General features: G+C 40.3%; 1 pseudogene; it reads left to right on the top strand.

Moving 5' to 3' along the window:
- Positions 1-8,603: 8,603 nt before the first annotated feature.
- On the top strand, positions 8,604-13,412 carry LOC141249783 (uncharacterized; annotated as a pseudogene).
- The last annotated feature ends 2,077 nt before the right edge of the window (positions 13,413-15,489 follow it).

The following is a 15,489-nucleotide window of genomic DNA, read 5'->3' as shown; positions in this document are numbered from 1 at the left end:
CGAATGCAGAATAGAAGGCACAACGTCAAATTTGAAGCTACTCTCATTTCACAAACAGGGAGTAGTTCTCTATCTCCGTCATGACTGAATTGAAGAAATCAAGCGTGCTTCAATGATTAATCCACGTCTTTTTCATTCATATCTTACAGGATGTGTACATAGTATGGTATAGTATTAGCTTTATTCAAAGAAAGTCTCAGGCAGTGATTAAGCAACATTCATTATTTCAAAGCGAGACTCAGATAGTTCAAGCGAGTCTCTCAAGACTTCTAGCGATTCTATTATTCAACTCGTTGAACTATAACTAATACTTCGAGAAGAGTGAAACTACAATCTATCTCTCTAAGGCGCTTTGCACGAAAATCTTTAAACGCCTTAGGCTTTTGCGGGTCTTCTTTCTTACTATATTAGCTGAAACAAGAGATGCACTGTGAGTTTCTCCTATACTTTGACTATGAATTATGCTTTTTAATTCTACTCTGGGGACTTTAGTTAGATTGTGTTGCTTGCTTGCTTGACTTTCATTCTTATCTTTTCACAATCCGATCTAGCTAAGGTAGTATGTTGTATGAAAGCTATTGTTTATAGTCTTGGAAAACTGAATGTTCTTCTTATGAGCCACAATAGAGAATGGTGATCGTCTTCTTGCCTTATTATATGCCTAAGAAAAGATCCATTCCTACGGTGTCCGTTGCCTGACATTAATGTAACGCTTCCTTATTCCCTTGATAAACTCCACAATAGGAAGTATTCATTTTTGTGTAAAAGCCAGTATCCTTCTTATGCACATACGTTATATATTCATCATATACTGAGTGTGAGTGCGTTATGTCCCTAATTATGAAATGTGCATTTCCCATTAATCTTTTACGTGCTTAAATGATATATTGGGTGCATATATACACTTGCTTTACACTCCTAAGCATGACCAAGCTCTTGCACCAGAGTCGCTTCGGAGGCAGGCACAGTCACTTTTGGGTTTGCTTAACCACGAAGGTCGTTTAATGAGGAAATTAATCTATTCTGGCTCCGAAAAGTGAAGTCTAGACAAGTAGCCTAGTGATCTAGTAAAAATAGATTCAGAAAGGCTATGTGGCTCAGTGATACAGTATAAATGGATTCAGAAAAGCCACACTTAGACTTTACAACGCATCTAAGTAGTTTCCAGAACATCTCTTATAGTCGTTCCAGAGAGTATTTTGCAGGCCATGTGTCAATTGCTAGAGTATTGCTCACAAAATCTTGTCAGCGTGTATCCTTTGAACTGCTTCAGAGATTATAGTTGTTAAAATAGAGCCATTTAACATCTAGTTGTTGAGAGTTATCCGTTGCGAGTTTACAGCAATTGATTTGGTGATGAATTCTTACAGAGGAAGGAAGCACTCCACTATATAAACTGGTATGCATTCATGATCATCTTTACCGTGTTCATTATCTCCCTCCTTTTTGTGCTCAAAATTATCACCATACACTACACCTTCGCTCTCCCTCGCTACACTCGCTCTCGCATTATTAGCTCCTCTAAAATCCTAAATTCCCAAAAACTTCAAGCTCCAAAGACTAAAAATGGTCGGCAAGTCTCCCCTTGTCAATCTCTCCAAAGAAGAGATCCTCGAAGAGCTTTACCGCAACTGAAGAGAGGATCTAGAGGAGATTGTTAAGCGGTGAAACTTGATTGCTCTTCCATCTACAACATCGTTGTCTACGTCGAAGGTACCGGTGTTTGGATCTACTTCACCTCCTTCTCCAGACTTTCGAGCAGCTCCTAATACTGAGATCCCTGAGCTTGCTGAAGGCCAAATTGCTTTGATAGGTAAGGAGATAGTACCTATTGTAGATCATGTGGCTTCCTCCGTAGCCAAGGTAATGAAAGACGTGGTGAACATTGAATCGGAAGTCTTTACTACTCCGGCAAAGACTGGTAAAAGTGAACAGTTGTTAATCACTTCTTCCTCCAAGCCTATCTCTCTTGTTGCTTCATTATAGGATGAGGATGAAGAGAAATTTGCTCCAACATAGCACAAGCTATTCGAGGATGCTAAAAGCGCGTCTAAAGTAGCTGGGAAATTCAAGCTAATTGAGATAGAGGAAGAAGAGTTGTTGTCTGAAGAGGAAAGTCCAGAGTCAACCCCTCCCAAGCAGGTAAAGAAATAGATAAAGCCTAAAGCAAAGAAGAAGGCTAAGAAAGAGTCAAAGGCAGTTCATGCAGATTTCCCTCCTCTTCCCATTGGCATCACCAAGCGAGGCATACTCTCTCCCCTAATAGTGTCTACGGAAATTCTGAAAGTTATAGAGGATGCATCTGGTTCAAACAAGGTTCGCTACATGCTCAAGATGCAAAATTGGTATAAGCTCGGGACAGAGGTTAGTAAAGCGGATCTTGATCTTGTTAGACAATTTTACTCTCATTTTCCATCTCGTCTTCTTCTTCTGATGAACAGTCTACAATTAACTTCATGTGGATGAACAATGATGAAGACAGTTTCAAAGTGGAAGACTTGGCAAAGGCTATAGGTCAAGAGCCTGGTCCTGACGTCTCTTTGGTGGGATTTGGTTCCTTGTATAAAAATAATTATCCTTTCAGCTCAACAGCGATCAATGAGGCAGTGTTTGGAAAAAATGTGTCCTCAACAATGAAGACTGATCACCTCTCAGTGTCGAAGCGACTCGTCAAGATTTCAACACAAATTCAGTTGATGACCGAGCGTCAAGAGCAACACGCAACTATTCTTCATACCTTAGTGTCTCTTGCTCGTCAACGTGATGCTTAGGGTGTCACTGCTTGTGTTTTATTTGCACTTCCTTGTGTTGTTTTTCCTGTTAAATGCTTAACTAGTAATCCCATAGGAACTCCCTAGCTACAAAGATGTAAGGTATTATCTTTCTACGACAATATGCTTTCGTGTTTCTATAAACTTGCATTGTTCTACATGGTTACACCTTTCTATTTTGTACTAAATGACTTGATTTGCTTGACAACTGAGTTAGCTTGTTTCCCTTTCCCGTTATTAGTTCCCTTTGCATGAATTATCTGCCATATTTGATGATGTAAAAGGGGGGAGTAAAACAGGTACATATCTTTTCATCTAATTGGGAAAAATTTAGACCAGCTTGGTCTAAGGGGGAACAAAGGTAGACTTGCTAAGTGTTTTTAGAAAGATATTGAGCTAAATTATTCAATATGAAATTATTCGATTAAGCTTCATTTCATATCTTAAGCTTAACTGAGTATGTTTTGAAAAAATTATGTGCTTACACTGTTTAAGCTTCATTTCATATCTTTTATAAGGGGAAAATCTTTTATAAGTGTTGCCACGGTAGCCCTCTGCCCTTTCCACATATCATTGCTCGCATGTTGAAGGCAGAAGGTCTCTCCAAGCCAAATCTTGAGACCAACTTCAACAATGTGCTCACGTTGGAAAAGGTTGTCGAGCTCGTTTCTAAACCCCCCAAGCTACTCGCGCCTTCCGCAAGCTCTTCACATATGCATTCCAGAGAGCTAGTCACACCAGCTACCAGTGAATCTTCAGTTGTTTCTGCTATCCAGAGTCCGTCCAACATAGCTGAAAAGCGACTTGTTCAAATTCATACACTACTTCAGCTTATGACCAAGCGCCACGAAGAACAAGCGAGTATTCTCCAGAATTTGGTGTCTCTTGCCCGACAGTGTGATGCTTGAGGTGCTAAAGTGTGTGTTTATTTTGCTCTTTTCTATGTTATTTTTGCATGATAGTCATGTAACTATTAATCCTAATGTTTTAGTAGTATGCTTTGTTACTCCTATGATCTTGTGCTTGTTGCATGGTTACACCTATCTTTTCTGCGTTGAGTGCCTTGATTTGCATGATTACTAAGTTTCGCATGTTTCCCGACTTCATTTTAGTTCCCTTTGCCTGAATTACACTAGTATTTTTTCGATGATGTCAAAAGGGGGAAGTAAACAGGTACATACCTTATTCAACTAAGGGGGGAGAATTTAGACCAGCTTGGTCTAAGGGGGAACAAAGGTAGGCTTGCTAAGTGTTTTTAGCAAGATATTGAGATAATTTTTTCAATTTGTAAGTATTCGATTAAGCTTCATTTCATATCTTAAGCTTAACTGAGTATGTTTTGAAAAATTATGTGCTTACACTGTTTAAGTGTTTGTCATCATCAAAAAGGGGGAAATTGTTAGTTTAAGCTTGAGTAGCTTAAACGCTTTTCTTATTTTGATGTCCATTGTGTGTGATATGTTTTCCAAGAATAGCTCGAGGATTTAGGAGAGTAGCTTTGACACAAGCGGGCAAGATAGAGACTACCTTTGAGCCAAGCGGGGAAAGCGAGTCTTGCCAAGGCAGTGTTGAAGAAATAAAGAACAAATAAAATAAAAGCCCAGGTGATGAGTTGTTAATACCAAAGGACTAGCTGGGCGAAGAAAGTCGTTGTGAGCTAGTGGATCGAGCTTCAAACTCATAGTGAAGTGTACAAGTGATAAGTGCCGAAGAGAGTGTCCTGCGGTGGAATCCTGCACTAGTGCATAGAAGATTTGGGCGTAGTGAAGTGAAGGCCGAGAAGTTAAGGATAGGAAAATGTGTTTCTACCTATGGATAGTGATGAATGGGGATCACCAAGTTGGACAAATTAGGGAAGCGCAAGTGGTGTGGAGAGGATTGCCAACGTGAAAAAAACGGTTTTTCAAGAGAAGAATCACAAATGCGCGTGGAATCGTTAATGCTCTCCATGAGGGGATCGGTCACACGGATTGCACACGTGGACTTCTTCATTGACATAAATTATAAGATTTGCTTTACTTGGAGAATAAGTTTAGAAATGCTATAAATATGTGAAATAGGTGATGTTAGGCACACGAGAGATGAGAGAAGCATAAGGAGCTAAAGGCTTAGAGAGAAAGCTAGAGAGATGAGTGCTTAGGGAAAAACCTCACTTGTTGAGAGGAGAAAGCAAGAGAGAATTGGTAAGAGTCGTAGCTAGAGGAAAGCTATTCTTAGTCAAGGTTTCTAGAGGTTAGTGTGTGAGCTAAATCATCTTAAGAGTAGAAAGGATCACTTGTATTGAGATGAATGTAGATTGTGTTGAGAGAGAGTGTTACGAATCGTTGTAATTACTCTTGATTAGTATAATCTAATCAGTGGTGAGTTTTATCCCGATCTTAAGTAGAAGCTTAGGGTTCTCACCTTGGGAAAATCTTGCATTTGAGCCGAACTTATCATCTAACAATTTTAAGTTCAAAGTATTGTAGCTAAACTCCTCTTCCGCAACTCTAACACACTAGCTTACTAGCTTGTTGTGTTTATCTTGGAGTTTAGACTAGCTTAAACGTGTTCTCACCTTTTATATCTTCAAAAGACTTAAGAGAGTTGAACGAGCTACTCTTTTATAAGTGTTAGTCGATGAAAGCTACTTGATCCGTTCATAACGACGGTCAAAAACCTACAATGTAAAACAAGTACATATCTTTTCAACTAATTGGGAAGAATTTAGACCGACATGGTCTAAGGGAGAACAAAGGTAGACTTGCTAAGTATTTTTAGCAAGATATTGAGCCAATTTGTTCAATCTGAAAGTATTCGATTAAGCTTCATTTCATATCTTAAGCTTAACTAAGTATGTTTTGAAAAAATTATGTGCTTACACTGTTTAAGTGTTTGTCATCATCAAGAAGAGAGAAATTGTTAGTTTAAGCTTGAGTAGCTTAAATATTTCGCTTGTTTTGATGATGATAAACATAGAATTTGATGTCCATTGTGTGTGATAAGCTTTCCAGGAATAGTTAGAGGAGTTAGGAGAGTAGCGTTGACACAAGCACACAAGCCAGGGACTAGCTTTGAGCCTAGCGGGGAAAGTGAGTCTCGCCAAGGCAGTGTTGAAGAAATAAAGAACGAAGAAAATAAAAGCCCAGGTGATGAGTTGTGAAGACCGAAGGACTAGCTGAGCGAAGAAAGTCGATGCAAGCTATTGGATCGAGCTTCAAACTCAGAGTGAAGTGTACAAGTGATCAAGTGCCGAAGAGAGTGTCCTACGGTGGAATCTTGCACTAGCGCGTAGAAGATTTAGGCACAGTGAAGGGAAGTACGAGAAGCTAAGGATAGGAGAATGTGTTTCTACCTATGGATAGTAATGAACAGGGATCGCCAAGCTAGACGAATTAGAGGCGTGCAAGTGGTGTGGAGAGGATTGCCAGGGTGGACAAAGTTGTTTCTCAAGAGAAGAACAAAGTGTGTGGAATCAAGTGGTGTTTCAAGGACAAAAAGATCACACGGATTGCCAACGTGTCATTCTTTATTGCATTATGATATAGGTTTTTCTTTACTTGGAGGATAAGTTTAGGAATTTTATAAATAGGTGCAATAGGTGATTATTAGTTCACAAACTCTGGAGCTGAGCTGAGAGAGCAACCCAAAGAGAAACACAAGAGGTCTAGAAAAAATTAGAGAGAACGTGAGTATAGCTGAGTGTTTAGGTAAACCTCACTTGCTAAGAGGATATAACAAGAAGCGAATTGGTAAGAGTCATGACTAGAGGAAAGCTACTCTTAGCCTAGGTTGCGTGAGGTTAGAGAGTTTGTCTACACACCTTAAAGAGCAGAAAGGATGACTTGTACTGAGCTAAACACAGATTGCATGAGTGGGAGAGTTATGAGTGTTATAATTTCTCTTAATTAATATAATCTAATTAGTTGTGAGTTTTATCTCGGGCTTGGTAGAAGCCTAGGGTTCTCACCTTGGGGAAAATATGTGCATATTGAGCCGAACTTACTATCTAATAATTTTAAGTTCAATTATTGTGGATGATCTCTCGTTCCGCAACTCTAACACACTCACTTAATAGATTGTTGTGTTTACTTTGGAGATTATGCTAGATTTCAAGTGTTTTAATTTCAACTTTCGCATCTTTAAACACTAAAGTTGGTTGATCGAGCTACTCTTTTAGTGTTAGCCAATCCAATCTAGTCTATCTTATCCAACAATGATTCATTCCTATATTAGACTCGCTGAATTCAATCCTTACACACTAGCTTTCTATCTACTTGTGTATTGAAGTTTTATATAAGTGTGTAAAACCCACACTCTCAAGCAGCGACCGCCTCTCATATGTCAGCGGCCACTGCCCCAACTTTTGGTATTTTCTGCAGGTATTCACCGTTGTCCACCATTCTCCTTGGCACTCAAAAAGTATAATTCCTACTCTCTCACTAGTAGAAAAAACACTTGTTGAGGCTCCCTTTTAGAGGCGGACCTAAATAAAAACGCCTCAAAAAAAACTTGTTGAGGCGTACATAATATTATACGCCTCAAAAAGTATCCGGAAAATTATTTCCGGAAGAATTTATTGAGGCGGGCCAAGAAGAGCCCGCCTCTATAAGCACTTATTGAGGCGGGCCAAGAAAGCCCGCCTCAATAGATTTTTTTTCGACACCCGTTGAGTATTAGAGGCGGGCTAAAATGCCCGCCTCTTTTAATCCCTTTTGAGGCGGGCGCTACACGGCCCGCCTCGTTTACCTCTTGTTGAGGCGGGCGTATAAAGGCCCGCCTCAACAAACCCTGCTCTTCCAATCATGTGAGGCGCGCTGAGTATTAGAGGCGGGCTTAAATGTCCGCCTCTTTTAATACTTTTTGAGGCGGGCCGACTAGATCCCGCCTCATTTAATACTTGTTGAGGCGGGCCTTTATACGCCTGCCTCAACTAATTGTTTTAATTGCACCGCGCGCGTTCGCCCTCCAAAACTACAGCCGCGTTCCACTTCGTCTTCTCACTTCATTAATTCAGTTCGCTATTCCGCCATTTTCATCACTTCATCTTCTTCGTTCGCCCTCCTCTCAGTTTGTCTTCGTCTCCGCGCGTTCGCCCTCCCCTCCAACAGCCCCGCGTTCGCCCTCCAACACTACACCCGCGTTCGCCCTTGGTCTTCGTTCTCGTTTCGTCTCCAACAGACCCGCGGTTCTTCGTTCTCGTTTCGTCTCCAACAGACCCGCGTGCGTTCTCGTTTTCGCCGGTAAGTACCCATCTCCGTTCGCCCTCCAACAGACCCGCATTCTATCCCCAATTTGTTCATTTTTTTGTGTTTATAGTTTGTGCATTCAAGGTGTTTGATGAAATGCCTCTATGAAAATATGAAAAATATACCCCTAATTCATATACTATCTTTCATCCTAGTCAAATCTAAACAACTAATACTAACCACTTGTGCATTTAAATGTTTAAATCTATCCCGAATTTGTGTATTTTTTGTGTTTATAGCTTGTGCCTTTAAGGTGTTTGATGAAATGCCCCAATGACAATATGAAAAGTATACACCTAATTCATATACTATTTTTTGTGGTTATAGCTTGTGCATTGAAGGAGTTTATTGAGACGTTGTCTTGAAGGATCGATATTGAATCAAGGTAATACTTCTACCCTAATTTCTTAGGCCCTTGGCGGGGTAGATTTCATAATTTAGGCCCTTGGCGGTATAGTTGAGTTTGTATTTTTTCTTGCTTAGTTGCGTATTATTATCTATTAAATTAGGCCCTTGGCGGGATAGAATTCATAATTTAGGCCCTTGGCGGGATAGTTATTAGAAATGATATTAAATCTTCCTCTTCTTGCAATTATTACTAGAAATGAGTCGTCCTTGGATGTACGGTGACCATACTACGACACAATACTTGAGTGGGGTTGAGGAGTTTATTAGATGTGCTTTATCACACCAACGTAGTACGAAAGCAGAAAAAATCTATTGTCCTTGCCGTGATTGTAAGAATATAAGGCGGTTAGATGATATTGATGAGATTGAGGATCATTTATTTCTTCGTGGTTTCAAAGAAGATTATCATGTATGGTTTTGACATGGTGAGAAAATACATGATCGTCCAAGTTCTAGTGTCAATGAGTTTGATGTTCGGGTAGACACTGATGATAGTGATGATGATATTGCTGAGAATAATGAGATGGATGATGACCCAGAAGATGATGAAATAAATGGGATGATGGATGGGGTGAGAGATCACTTGAACGAACAACCTCAGATGTTCGAACAGGTATCAAAGGCTGCAGAGACTCCCTTGTATCCTGGGTGTACAAATTTAGCAAGTTAGAGGCTGTGTCAATACTTTACAACTTGAAATGTGCTTCTGGTTGGACTGATGGAAGTTTCAACACCTTATTGGAATGGTTAGGTGAATTTTTACCAGAAGGCAATGAGATGCCTATCTCTACTTATTACGCCAGAAAATTGATGTGTCCCTTAGGCTTAGATGTAGTCAAGATAGATGCTTGCCCAAATGATTGTATGCTTTACAGAAATGAACATGAAAAATCTGATGAGTGTCCAAAGTGCGGTGCATCTCGTTACAAGCGTAAAGGGGTAAATTCGGCTAAGAGGGGCCCAACAGCTAAAGTTATGTGGTATCTTCCAATAATACCTAGGTTTCAGTGTTTGTTTTCGATAAAGAAGGAAGCCAAAAATCTGAGATGGCATGCGGAAGGGAGAAAGAAAGATGGACAGCTTAGACATCCTGCTGATTCTCCTCAATTGAAAAATATTGATAAGAAATATTCTGAATTTGGTGATGAGGTTAGGAATCTGAGACTTGCTTTATGTACAGATGGTGTGAGTCCGTATGGTACGCTAAGCAGCCAACATAGCACCTGGCCGGTTCTTCTAGCGATTTATAATCTTCCTCCATGGTTGTGTATGAAGCGCAAGTATATCATGTTATCACTCCTCATCTCCGGGCCTAAGCAACCTGGGAATGACATAGATGTGTATCTTGCTCCACTTGTTGATGATTTGAAATTATTGTGGAATGAAGGTGTCCCAATGTTCGATGCATACACCAACTCAAACTTTACCTTGCGAGCTATGGTTTTTTGTACCATAAATGATTTTCCGGCATATGGAAACTTGTCTGGGTACAAAACCAAAGGAGAACAAGCATGCCTTGTATGTGACGAGGATATGAAACCCGCCTACTTGAGAAATTACAGGAAAAATGTGTATCTAGATTACCGGAAGTTCCTTAGTCGATATCACCCTTACCGTAAAAAGAAGAAGGAGTTCAATGGGTACACCGAGGAAGGAGTAGCTCGTACACCTTTGACAGGATCACAGGTTTATGAACGGATTAAAAAATGTTGACACTAAATATGGCAAGTGCTTCAAGTCCAAATCTAAAAAGGGTGTTTTATGGAAGAAAGTGTCTATACTATGGGATCTACCTTATTGGAAAGATTTTTCGGTTAGGCATTGTCTCGATGTGATGCACATTGAAAAGAATGTTTGTGATGCCATAATTGGGACTTTGCTAAATATACCCGGAAAGACGAAAGACAATCAGAATGTTCGTTTTGATATGAAGGAGAGGAATATTCGACCAGATTTGTGGCCGGTAGTAAAACCGGATGGTAAAAGGACTTTTCTGCCTCCGGCTTGTTACACAATGTCAAGAAAGGAGAAAAAGGTGTTTTGTGAGTGCTTACAGGGCATTAAGGTTCCATCGGGGTATTCATCAAATGTAAAACGTCTAGTTTCTCTTTCGGACCTTCGGTTGATTGGTATGAAGTCTCATGATTGTCATGTATTGCTTAATGTTTTCTTACCGATAGCACTTCGTGGGATATTGCCGAAACACGTGAGACATGTTATAACAAAGCTGTGCGTCTTTTTTAGTTCGATATGTGCTAAGGTTATTGATCCGGAAAAATTGGATGCTCTCCACGTTGATATTGTTGAAACTTTGTGTCGATTTGAAATGTACTTTCCGCCGTCTTTCTTTGATATAATGGTGCACTTGATTGTTCATTTGGTTCGAGAAATCAAGTTATGTGGTCCGGTATATTTAAGATGGATGTATCCTTTTGAGAGATTTTTTTGGCAGTTTAAAGGACAAAGTAAAGAATCGGGCGAATCCAGAGGGTAGTATCATTCGTGGAGTCCTTCATGAAGAGATATCTCAATACGCAGCTGAGTTTTTGTCAAGGCTTCATCCAATAGGTCTTCCAGAATCTCGTCATACAGGGAGGCTTGAAGGAGAGGGAGTAATTGGTAAAAAGTAATATCTCCTCCATCTGAAAGGAAGAGTAAGGTACATCTTTGTGTGTTGCAGCATCTTACAGAGGTGAATCCTTACATAGAAAAGCATTACACTGAATTGCAGCACAAGAATCCGAAATTGAATGAAAGAGCTTTGATGCGGGAACATAATCGGACATTTGTTGATTGGTTTAAGAAGGAAGTAGCTGAGGAACTTAGGAAAGAGCATGACGTTTCTGATACGGTCAAGTGGTTATCTCGGGGTCCTCGACTATGTGTTCGGTCTTACGAAGGATATGATATCAATGGGTTCACATTCTACACTAGAAGGCAAGATGAAAAGAGTGTGGTGTAGAATAGTGGAGTGAAGGTTATTGCATCATCTAGGGTCTATGCGAGCGCTAAGGACAAAAGACCGGTTGATGCGACACAATCATATTATGGTGTAATCGAAGAAATTTGGGAGCTTGATTATAACAATTTTACAATCCCTGTTTTCCGGTGCAAGTGGGTCAACAACCCTAACGGGGTGAAGCAAGATGAAATTTATCCGGGTCTGACATTGGTAAACTTTGACCGATTAAGTGATAGTGACGAGCCATTCATTCTAGCATCACAATGAGTCTCAGTCCAAGAAAGAAGTGGTTGGTAGCTGTGATCAAAAAACGGAAGAATCAGCTGCAAAAAAAAAGAAAGAAGAAAACGAAGCAATTCAAGGTCATGGCCAATCGTGCAAGTGCAATTTGTTATGTCTTCGGCGCCGGGAGATATATATGATAATACTCCCATCCCATTGGATGCCTCAGTTTGGAATTATGTGACGACAAATCCACAAACATATGTCACTGCATCCGATGTAGATGAATTCCTTAAGGGGGATTGCTTAAACGTTTCAGTGATTCAAGTCTACATGATGTAAATATTAATCTTTATCTTTTAATTGTCATCTACCAATCTTAATGTTTTTCTGTAATTGTTCAACTTCCATTCTTAATTGTTTTTCCTTTAAATGTGCAGCTATTTATTGGACAATCACAAACATGCATTTGAAAATGTTGGAATTGGATTCATCTGTCCTGAGATGATGTCAAGCACTAGAATCAAGGCCGACCCATCTGTTCCAGCAACTTACTTGCAACGTGTATTCATTGCTAACAGTGCCAAATTGTTTTTGCTCCCATATAATCAAGAGTAAGTGTTTTCAATAAGTTTCATATATAATTAGTATTTTACGCAATCATTAATTTTTATCAATTTACGTTTAAATGATGCAGCAATCATTGGATTCTGTACGTGATAGACCTATTTAGAGGACAGGTCTATCTTTTCGATTCTCTGAAAGATCCAGGCAGCAGAAAGACTGATGCATCTCGAGTACTGAATTTGTAAGATATTTGACTTCGAAAACCCCCTTTTATTATTCTCCAAGTTCCTCCTTTCGTAACCCCCCGAGATAAAAATGATTTTCCGGAAGAGGGTCAGAGGGATACTCGGCCCATTACTCGGCCGAGTAATGGGCCGAGTATCCCTCTGACCCTCTTCTAGAATTTTGCTTTTGCTTTCGCCCTTCTTTGCTCGGTTCCTTCCTTGCTTATGAATTAGTTCTTTTTGGAATACTAACAACATCATGACTGTATTGCGTGGATTTTCTAGGGCATTTCAAGTGTTTAGGTATCAAGGTGGAAAATGCGATAAATCATTGGGAAAACGTAAGATGTTTAGAGTCATTGATATAGAGGTACATATAACATTTTAAACGCTAGCTTTAGGTTTGGTTATCTATAATCGAAGGCCTTGTATCTAGCTAAGACAACCTCCTTATTTTTGTGTAATTAGTGCGCTCAACAAAGCGGCGGAACCGAGTGTGGCTATTATGTCATGAAGTTCATGTTAGAGATAGTCACGGGATTCGATGGCTCTGATGATTACCGACTAGATAAGGTATGTAACTAATTAACTATACATTGATGTTTTGAGTTTTTTATCAATAATTTCTGTTGTTTCTTATGAAGCTATATACTAAGAGGACGACATCATATACTGTTGAAGAAATGGATGTAGTTCGTGAGCAATGGGCACAATATTTACATCGACATATCTATCATCGGATTGAACTTATTCGTACTTGTAAACTGTTGTTGAGAATTTAACTGTACCCTGGTCAAACCTGTTGTATAAAAGTACATTCTTCTATAAATTTGTGTGTGGTTATTTCAGCCGAGTCTAAGAGCAGGTAGGGGCCAGCTTACTGTTTTTTGCGGCTCTTTTTTTCCTATTTATAGAGGCGGGCATCCTTACGCCCGACTCTAAAACATACGCAACAAGTGCCTCCGAAGGCACTTGTTGCGCGGGCTTAAAGCAAACCGCCTCAACAAGTGCCTTCGAAAGCACTTGTTGAGGCACCTTTAGAGGCGGGCCTAACGAGGCCCACCTCTAAAGGCACTTGTTGAGGCGGGCTTAAGGTCGCCCGCCTCAACAGGTGCGGCCTTTTTAGCGGCGAACAAATGGCCGGCCCGCCTCAACAAGCACCTGTTGAGGCGCACATGGGCCGGCCCGCCTCAACAAGTGCCCAATGTGGCACTTGTTGAGGCACCATTAGAGGCGGGCCTATATAGGCCCGCCTCTAATTGTAACTTTTGAGGCGGGCTTTAGGCCGCCTGCCTCAACAAATTTGGCCTTTTTGCGGCGAACAAAGGGCCGGCCCGCCTCAACAAGTACCTGTTGAGGCGCACACTGGGCCGGCCCGCCTCAACAAGTACCTGTTGAGGCGCATACTGGGTCGGCCCGCTCAACAAGTGTCCAATGAGGCACTTGTTGAGGCCCTTTTAGAGGCGGGCCTCTGTAGGCCTGCCTCTAAAAGGGTCTTTTTTGAGGCGTATTTAGCTCGCCTCTAAAAGTGTTCCCACTTGTTGCAGCCCCCTCATTTGCTGCGAACGGTATACGCCTCAACAAGTGTCAAAATGCCCGCCTCTAAAAGGGTTTTTTCCACTAGTGTCTTGAAAGTCTTTTTGAAAACCAAGCGGCGATGTGAGGTTTAGTGAGGAAAATAATAGAGCGTTCTCACAAGAAATTCGAGATTAAAGAAACGAGTGTTGAGAAAAGACGAGTGTATTTGTGAGCTAAAAGAATTGAGGGAGTGATAGCATAAAAGAAAGAGATGCTAGAGTGAAAATTGAAAGGGAATCCAACTTGAAGTCAAGAATAGAGCATAGAGATGTGAGTTTTTAGTGATTGTGAGGTTTTCACCATTAATTACCATCTTGAAGGTGGAGAGTCTCCTTAGTTGTCCAACACGACTCAAGGAAAACCGTTCATCATTCTATGACTCGTCTGGTGATCCATTTTTCCACAACCATGTGTTTGCTTGCACTATATCAATCCGGAGTCATCACTAATATGACAATCACTTGCAGTCACATGCCCACTTTCAACAACCATGACAACCGCAACCATGAATTAAAGACGACGTGGAACGTTCCTAAGTTCCTTTCTATGAGAGTTCTGCCATTCTTCTTGGGTATTTCTCTTCTTTCCCATATACATGAGGTCCATACATTGATGAGAATGCATATTTTAAGTGTGGAGATGGAGGGAGATACCTACCTATCATTTTCGGATAAAATTAAAAAGACATAAAAATTAAAAAAAAAAAAGCAAAAACATCAAATCCCGGGATGAGTTGAAAACGCGGAAAGAGCGGCTCAGGCAAAAAGCAAGTCATATGGAGAAAAAGATTCAAAGTGATAGTGAGGGATTGGTAAGCACATTTATGAGAGTGTTAGGCAAAAAATCAAAAAGACGCCTAAGCAAGAATTGGAGTGAAAAAGAATTTGAGATTTGTAGGATTTTCGATTATTACCTGGCGCAGAGACATAATTGTACGGAATATAGGAGTGTTTTCATGTAGGCTCTCACACGGAGCAATGAGGTGTAGTATCCATGAGCTTGCTTTCATCTTAATCTTGTGGAAGGAGGTTAGTCTAGTTCCATTCTTTTTGTTGTGGTTGAGGAACTTATTTCATATCTAGTGCATGGAGGTGTTGAACTATGGGGAAGGAGAGGTTCGTACTATTATGGTGTTTTGGTGTATTTTGGATGATGGTTTGGGTAGTCTAGGCTAGATTTCTGTTCTCATGGTGTTCGATGCATACTATTGTTGTTGAGTTATGACGATTTTTCCTAGGGATCGGTGGTTGATTATGATAAAGTTTGATGAGTAATGGTGATGATTGTAGGTCATTACATGGTGTTTGAGGAGGATATGTGTAGGGATGGAGTTAGGATTTTTGGAATTTGATTTTTAACCTTTATTTAGAGGAGAATTAGGATGTTCATTGTTCCTATTTGTTATGGTTACTTGGGATACATGATCATATGTTTTTTGAGTGACTATTTTTGTGAGGATTGAGAACCTTTTACAGTGAGATCAGATGATGATGTATAAATCGGATTGGATTAGGGATGAGCTTTATCTG

This window comes from Phyllobates terribilis, unplaced genomic scaffold, assembly GCF_046119375.1.
Source record: "Phyllobates terribilis strain yellow unplaced genomic scaffold, ASM4611937v1 Scaffold_5125__1_contigs__length_54195, whole genome shotgun sequence".
NCBI lineage: Eukaryota > Metazoa > Chordata > Amphibia > Anura > Dendrobatidae > Phyllobates > Phyllobates terribilis.
Note: the sequence above shows the minus strand (reverse complement) of the source record. Positions and strands in the feature narration are given on the sequence as shown.